The 8,463-nt window shown below is 37.3% G+C and overlaps 1 non-coding gene across 1 annotated transcript; it reads right to left on the bottom strand.

Moving 5' to 3' along the window:
* Positions 1-711: 711 nt before the first annotated feature.
* Positions 712-784, bottom strand: Trnas-acu (transfer RNA serine (anticodon ACU)). Its single transcript has one exon. It is a non-coding gene; the product is annotated as a tRNA-Ser (tRNA).
* Positions 785-8,463: the final 7,679 nt, after the last annotated feature.

The following is an 8,463-nucleotide window of genomic DNA, read 5'->3' on the forward strand; positions in this document are numbered from 1 at the left end:
CAGAAGGAAAGATAATGTACATAATTACAGTACCAGAAGCAAAAATTATCTTTGGTTCTCCACATTAAGTTAATTTTTAGTACCTAAAGGGGTACACAAGGCTGCAACCAAAATTTTAATTTAGTTACCCCTTTGATATGAAACGTCTGACAGAATGAAAGGAAAATTTGAAAATAAAGGGAAAATGTTATTTTTTGACAACTTCTATTTCATAGAAGAATTTCTGTTAAATAGTTAATAAATACTAATAAATGCAGTATTGTAATGTTTAAAAGGTAGTGGGTAGCAATTACTAACTAACATATGTACATAATTAAGGGGGAAGAAGGCTTGTAATGGTCACCATGTGGCCATATTTACAAATTAATGTGTGGTGTGAATGTAAAATAACTTATTCCAAATCATTATGATTTATCACCAATAATACATGGAAAATGATACTAGGTATCTAATTTACCCATAAACTACCTTTGTAGTCAGTCAATGACTCAGGCCTTATTTCCTGGCAGGCTTACATATATTTTGTATGAATGTATGGTGTCTGTTGTTTTGGACATGTCCAAAAGAACAAACATCACACGGAATTCGCAACTGTGATACACATTATATAAATTGAAGGTGGAATGTGGAGAAATGAAAGGGAAGGGAAGGCACTGATGATATCAACTGTAATGGGACTTTATGCAGCATCAGTGGCAACAAGTGAAAATGTGTGCCAGACCAGGACTCGAACCTGGATCTCTTGCAAAGTAGGCAATTGTGTTAACCACTACACCATCTGGACACAGTGTTTATCACAATTGCGTGGCCTATCTTGGTATGCTCACCAGCTGACCCACACTCCAAACCAGTGCCACCTATCCATTGTCCATGTCCTGCAGGCTACCTTATTTTAGATTCCTGTCAGGGGTCAAACTGAAGGTTATGGATTCATTGCCCACTGAGGTGAATCAATTATATGAATGTGTGGTGTCTGTTCTTTTGGACATTCAAATAGTCAAATAGTTTCCTTATACCATTGGCAGCAGGGCAGTGACTGAAAAACTTAGATGAAATTGCAAATTAGGTGAAATTCCCTTACAAGAGGGGTGAAATGCTACCATCATTATGAGTAATGTTAGAAAACTCTTTGATGTAATGCATATTGAAACAGGGCACTTTAAATTAGTTATATGAGTGATGGAACAGCAGGAGCCTACATGCATTAAAGACTTCCACCCAAGTGGTTATTGATGTTATGCAATTTCTGCCCAGTGCCCTGAATGTGTGAGGAACTTAAACTAATGTGAGCAAGCAGGTGTAAGGCAGGGTACATGTTGCATGGGTGTGGAGATTACCACAGATGCTTCATGGTGCTAGTTCATCAAGAACAAGAACCTAAAGGAAATACAAAAATTACCATGAACCGAAGATTAGTTGGTACACAAACTGGAAGGATGAGGTGTAGCTCTAGTTGTGTTACTTTTACCCGTGATTGGATACTGAACTAATTCAGAAACTAACTGATCCTAATGTGGTGTACAGAAATCATATTATTAAATGGAACTCCATATTCACATTGTGGTACTTCATTGGCATGCCCTGAAAGTAATATGTTACCAGCCCATGTGATCAACACATACACTCAGCAACAGTGCAATATAAGCAGATTATAATGGAGAAGTTGTAGTTTTTATTATTTTGTAATTACTATTCATATTGTTTTACTTGTCATAAACAAAAGAAAAACATTATTCTTACAGAGATAGAGAGAGACAGAGTGTCTCTCCTAAGTGCATTTTGTCTGTTTCAACAGATATTTTCAGTTTTGTTTTTTCATTGTGTAACTTGAGTCAGACCAAAGCAAATAGTGCTCATCACATCTTTCATGCTATGCTCATTATCGACAGAAAGCATCAGTTTGTTTTCCTTTACAGATACTTATTTTTAAAGCAGTATTTTATGTGCCCATTCAATAGAATGGTTCCAGATTAGTCTAGCATGGTATTTGTTTTATTGACATGTATTAACAGGGACAGCAAAACTCTTAAGAAAAACCAGTACTCCAGCGGTGACAGTACTGCCCTGCCCAAGCTGACTGCTACCTCCAACCATGCAGTGCTACTGAGTCACTGCCAGGTTGCCATTTATTCGTCACGTTTTACTGCCCCTGTTAATACATAGCAATAAAATGAATATTGGACTAGACTAATTTGGGAATGGTCTATCAAATGGGCACATAAAATTTTGATTTAAAAATAATTTTATTTGTGGTGGGAGCAAACCTACACTTCCTGTCAACACTGGCCATGAATGAAATATGTGACAAGCTGTAATTGTTTGGGCTGACTTCAGTTGCACAATGCAAAAAGGAAATTGCAAATATCTGTTGAAACATGAGAGGAGACACACTGTTGGTGTGTGTGTGTGTGTGTGTGTGTGTGTGTGTGTGTGTGTGTGTGTGTTTAATAATACATAGTCTAGGTTGGAATATCAACAATAGTATGAAAAGTATGGATTGCATACAGGTGCAATGGAAAGACTGTTACACATTGAACTATCACCAAAGTCTTCTTCAGAAAAGAAAACATCCCCCCCTCCACACCCCCCCCCCCCTCCACACACACATCTAATATACAGTGGAACTTCCATTTTATGTTCTCTGATTTTATATTTTTCATGATTCTATACCATAAATTCGCAAAAAACTCATAATATCAATGCTAAAAATTCCCCAATTTTAGTTTTCTTCCTAGTTAGATTTACCTCAATTCTACATTATACTTGACTTCTAGCTTTACTTCGTCCAGTTCCTATTGATGTCTGATGTGACTGAATGTTATAAGTGACACAAAAGACAGATGGTTCACACTGTGGATAGTGGTAGAGCTAAGAGAATATTTTAGGCCATTGTGGTGAGGGGAGACATGACAGAGAAAATGCTGACATAATTCACACTCGGTGCTGCCAACACAACTTGCAATGTTTAGCTTCAACACACAGTCATGATACAGCTACTACTAGGTTGTATTGGAAAAACAGGTCAGTCGATGTGAAGTGTTCCAGACCAAGCCAGTATCTTTTCTTGTGCCACTTATAACTCAGACTCATCTGTTTGCTTGTGCTTCCATTGTACTGTATTCAGGAACAATATCAATCATCAACCTTTTAAATTCAAACACTGAGTTTCGAGGAATGTGCTCGGTCAGAATCAAGGAAACATCAGTCATTTCCAGCTAGTGAGCTCTTACTGGCTAGTGACTTGTTACGTCACCAACAGCCAGCACAGCCACCACACCACTCCAACACCCGTAATAAGTTTATAGACCTTAACATATGAAACACTGAAAATTCTTTATACTGCTTTATAAGGTATCTACAGACAAAGGGGCTATAAATCAATGTCAGTACAAGAATTTCATTCTTCTCCTCCCAGGCAGTTATTTTACCAACACTCATAATGTCAACTGACGTAATCAAATCTCAAAGTCATAAACGAACAAGAAAGAAATTCCAAAATTTTATGTCATATTATAGACCTATTATTAAAAAAAGTGAGTTTTGCCACTCATAATACTGCAGGATACATAACTGGAAAGACTACTAATTCTGATAATTATATACAAGGTAATTGAGCCATTTCTCTGCACACTACTGCCACAAATTACGCCTAAAAACACTTATTTTGAGGATTCTTTTATTTTATATTCAACTTGAAAATAGCAAAAATTGATAGTCTACATTGTGAAATAAAATGAAAACTGTGAAATACGGTGAAAACCTGCTACATTACAACAAATCAGATGTTTGTTTTCCACCTGCAGTCAATAGCTGTATGTACTAATGCAGTGGCTTCTAGCATATAGGGTGATAAACAGCAAGCTTACCTGGTGGCTTGTTCCAAACAAACAATGACTGATGTGATCAGTGTATAGCAAATGGACTGACCACAGCTTCCACTTAGGTTTAATTTATATAGTTAAACCTCAAATGGGCTTCAGTACCATGCATTAATTTTACTTACAGTAGTTCTGCTCAGAGCCTATCGACAGAATCCGGAATGTATCGTGCCTCTACCAACTGGACCCAGTGTAGTCTACACAACTTAATATGCGTGGCACCACAATTAACAGGACATGTTCAATAAACAGTTGTTGACCATTGTTGCAGTCCTCAATGGTGTTTAATGTGTTTTGATGGCAGACAGATTGTTATAAATGCAACGGATAGCTGGGGCAGAGAAACACTGAAATCACAGCAGGCTTAACTTTATTTCATATTCATTGATATAAATAAGCACATGTGAAGGAAAACTTGTGTGTATGTAGGTGCTTTCACAAAACCTGTTGTATTTATACTACTGCACAAGTGCTATCATATTATAGACATGAAGTTACTATATGAGTATGCTAATATCTTCAGTGAATTTCCTGAAGACTATGAAAACTCAGTTTTTTTCTACTTCACACATACAGTCAGCATCCACCAACATCTTCTGTTCGATATTTTCAAATTAATTAATTATATCATTCATCTGTAATGAGAAAGAAAGTTACTTTTTGCACTTATCGTCTTATCAATCAAATTTGGGTAACACACAAGTGATGTTATTTCGTATAGAGATTACTCTCTCTATATTAGTTGTTTGTTTGATAATATTATTTGTTAACTTATCAGGTAATTTCTTTTCACTGCAAAAATATTCATTTATGTAGTGATTTTCATCATGTTTCCAGTTGTAATTATTCTTCCCATAGTACTGGAATAAATTATTTCTAATAAAATACCTTTGGTAAATAAATACTTTGCTTTTCCCATAGGGTTTAAATAGAAGAGAAAAATATATATTTTTTTAGTTCATTTGTTTCGATGATGCAACATCAGATCAGTTTTGGAGCAAGTAGCAAAATGGTGTTTTATGCTTGACTGTAATAAACTTATTTCTCTTCCAGCCATGCATACAGTCCCTGCCTTTGAGTACTCCAGTATTCCCCACCGAAATATAAAAATAAAACAGGAACTAATTGCCACCACCACTAACTGCCATTACCACTTTTTACCCTATTTCTTACACAGCAGAGCAGAAACACATCCACTTCAGACATTGTCACCTGGATATCCCCATAACTGATCACAAAAAGCAGCAGATAGTTGAAGCAGCCTAGTCTTTAAGTTTTAAATAACTCAATTTCTTGCTTCCTATAGTTCCAAAATATCTACTTTCAAACTGTGTAGCAAAGTAAATAAACGAATGTTTTCTATGTGCAGTTGACTATTGCACACATCCTTCTACTACATTTTATAATATCCTGAAAACATTAGTGGTAGCATCCATTTCACCAACAAAATACCAAGCTGAGTCTATTTTAGCGCTCTAATATAACCTTACTACCACAACATCAAAAGTGAAAACAGTCATTTTTCTCATTAGATGTGTGCTACCAATGGGTTAGCTATCAATTCCTTATAATGATCCACACAATTACCAATCCCACAACTTTCCTTTGATCATATCTCCAAACTCAATCAAGATATATTGGTTATTTCCTTAGTGATCAACTAATGATCATTATTTCCTCCCCAGCATAATATTCCGTTACTTGGATTAAATTTTATTTCTTTAAGTATTCTCTCCTAATCTTGGAGAAACAGAAAAACTTAAAAAGAATTGAACTCAACTATTGAATACAGCGAGATGTACCCACATACACCCCAAAGAAAATGCTTTTGTGTTACCAACTAGGTTACCATACTCTGCCAACCAATACACACAGTTGACTGCAAACCCAAAACTGAACTGTCTTAAAAATTCATTTCTGGTCCTCAAAAACTAGAGGAACAACATTATTTGCACTTTTTGACAATGTTAGTTGCAAGTTATGGCCACTAGTAGCCTGCCTGGTGGCCAGCTTTGTAGCTGTGGGCATTCATTAGTATTTGTGTCACACACTTTAGCATTCCTTCATTAAGACAATATGGAGGCACCTGGTTCTCCTGTAAGCTTCTACAAGATTATAATAAAATACTCTTATTAATGAACAATATAAAAACAGCACGATCTACATAACTTAAACAATAAAATTTCTTTAATATTATAATGGCACTAGCATGGTTTCAGCCTCTTCCCTCCCCTTCTAGGTAGCTCCACAAGTTCATCACCTCAGAGCTGAAAACTTTTTGGGTATTGAACTTTGTTAAACTGCAAAGAGTACACACCACCACTTTTAGTTTCACTTTCCTTGTGTTTTTTTCTCTTTTATAATTTAAAATGATTTTTTTAATGATGACCAGCTTCTTAACTCTTCTGTTCATATATTCCAAAAACTAGGCCAGACCATACAATCAATAACAGTGTAGTGGCAACACATGTCACAGACCTCATCCTTCCACCAATTACAGTTCAAAAGAACATACTCATATAAGCACAGTCCTTTCGTACAGTCACTACACATATTTAGTATGGCACAGGACAATAACACATCTACAAGGTGCAAACAAATAAACACAGTTCTTGTTACTATCAGTCAAAGAATTTCATGAAGATATTGAATGACACATAGATTCTAACTGAAGCAGATCTTATCAATTGCAGGCTAACTTTCATGCATTTCACTTCATAATAAGATCTCAGTAGCTGTGAATTCACACAGATAACTACTAATGCCAAACTTTGCATAAAAAGTTCTCAATTTACTTGCCACGTCAAATTTGGATAAAATCCAAAGCTTTCAATGACTACCAGCGGCTGAGATTATCAGTGGAGTAGAACAAGCGGTTCGGCACCTTCCTGAAGAGGCAGCAGATGAGGTAAGGCTTGCCACTAGTCAGATTTTAGCAGCAGCCAAGCCTCCTGAGTCCAAAGTAAGCAGAGTGGAGAAACTGGCATTGAAATCGTTGGGGAAGGATGAAGAGTTAATTGTGCTACCAGCTGACAAAGGGAATGCCACAGTTATCCTCAATGCTACCAATTATCATAAGAAAGTGGCCCTATTATTGGAAGATACCACATACCATATTCTTAAATGGGATCCCACAGCAGCACTTAGTAGAAAGACAGGGGAACTACTGAAGAAGTCTGGCCTCCCAGAAGAACTACTCAAGAATCTACGACCAATAGCATCAAGGCCACCCAGGTTATATGGTCTACCCAAGGTCCATAAGGATGGGGTCCCATTGAGATCTATTGTTAGTGCTACTGGGTCTCCTACATACTGGTTGGCAAAATACTTAACCAAATTATTAGCACCTGTAGTCGGCCACTGTAGTCATCATATTAATAACTCAAAAATGTTTGTTGACATCATAAAGCAGATGAGGATAGGTCCGAATGACATCATGATCAGCCTAGATGAGGTCTCTTTGTTTACAAAGGTACTGGTGGAAGATACGTTAAAACTGATGGCTGCTCATTTCTTTTCTGAAATACTGAAGTTATTTCGACCCACTTTGATGACCACCTATTTTTTGTATGGTAGAAAATATTATGAAATGACTGATGGAACAGCCATGGGTTTGCCACTGTCACCAGCCATAGCTAACTTTTTCATGGAGGATTTCGAAGAACGAGTGTTGAACAGTGCTCCCTTATGTCCATCTTGCTTTTTCAGGTATGTTGACGATACATTTTTAATCTGGCCACATGGCAATGAGGCACTGCAGCAGTTTGTTGATCATTTGAATGGTATACACCAGAACATAAGATTTACATTGGAGGTGGAGAAGGATGGGAAGTTACCCTTCTTAGATGTGCTGGTGGAGCAAAAACCAGATGGATGCCTGGGACATTCTTTGTACAGAAAACCGACACATACAGATTCATATCTAAATGCATGTAGTTTACACCACCCAGCTCAGAAGAGAGCTAAACTGAATACCTTCGTACACAGAGCAAGGACTATTTCGGACAAGAATCATCCCAGCTCCGAGATCAACCATCTGATGGTGGTATTCAGAAAAAAATGGATATTCTGATCCTGATATTGGATCTATTCTGGTGAAGAAACCTAGGAAGGACGCTATTCGAACAGATCAAGAGGACGAACGCATCGCGCAGGTACAATTCTGCGGTGCAATGACAAGCAAGATTGGTAGAGTCCTGAGCCGGAGGGAATTAGACCAGTCTTCCGGCCACCCAGGAAGATTAAGGAAATGACGTGATCCGTGAAAGATAATCTCAGCCTGAGAGTCCCGGGAATTTACAGCATTCCTTGTGAGTGTGGCAAAAATTATGTGGGCCAGTCTTTAAGAACAGTTGCCGATCACTGTGTGGAACATCAGCGTCACCTGAAATACATGTATCTAGAAAAATCAGCGGTGGCTGAGCACAGTTTGTTAAATAAACATAAGACTCTATTCGATGAAACAAGAATACTTGCTCCACTTCAAACTATTGGGACTCTGTCATCAGGGAAGCAGTTGAAATTATACTATGTAAAAATAATTTCAACAGACACTCCGGATATACACTCAGTAAGGCATGGAAGC

Source organism: Schistocerca serialis, chromosome 6, assembly GCF_023864345.2.
Source record: "Schistocerca serialis cubense isolate TAMUIC-IGC-003099 chromosome 6, iqSchSeri2.2, whole genome shotgun sequence".
Taxonomy (NCBI): Eukaryota; Metazoa; Arthropoda; class Insecta; order Orthoptera; family Acrididae; genus Schistocerca; species Schistocerca serialis.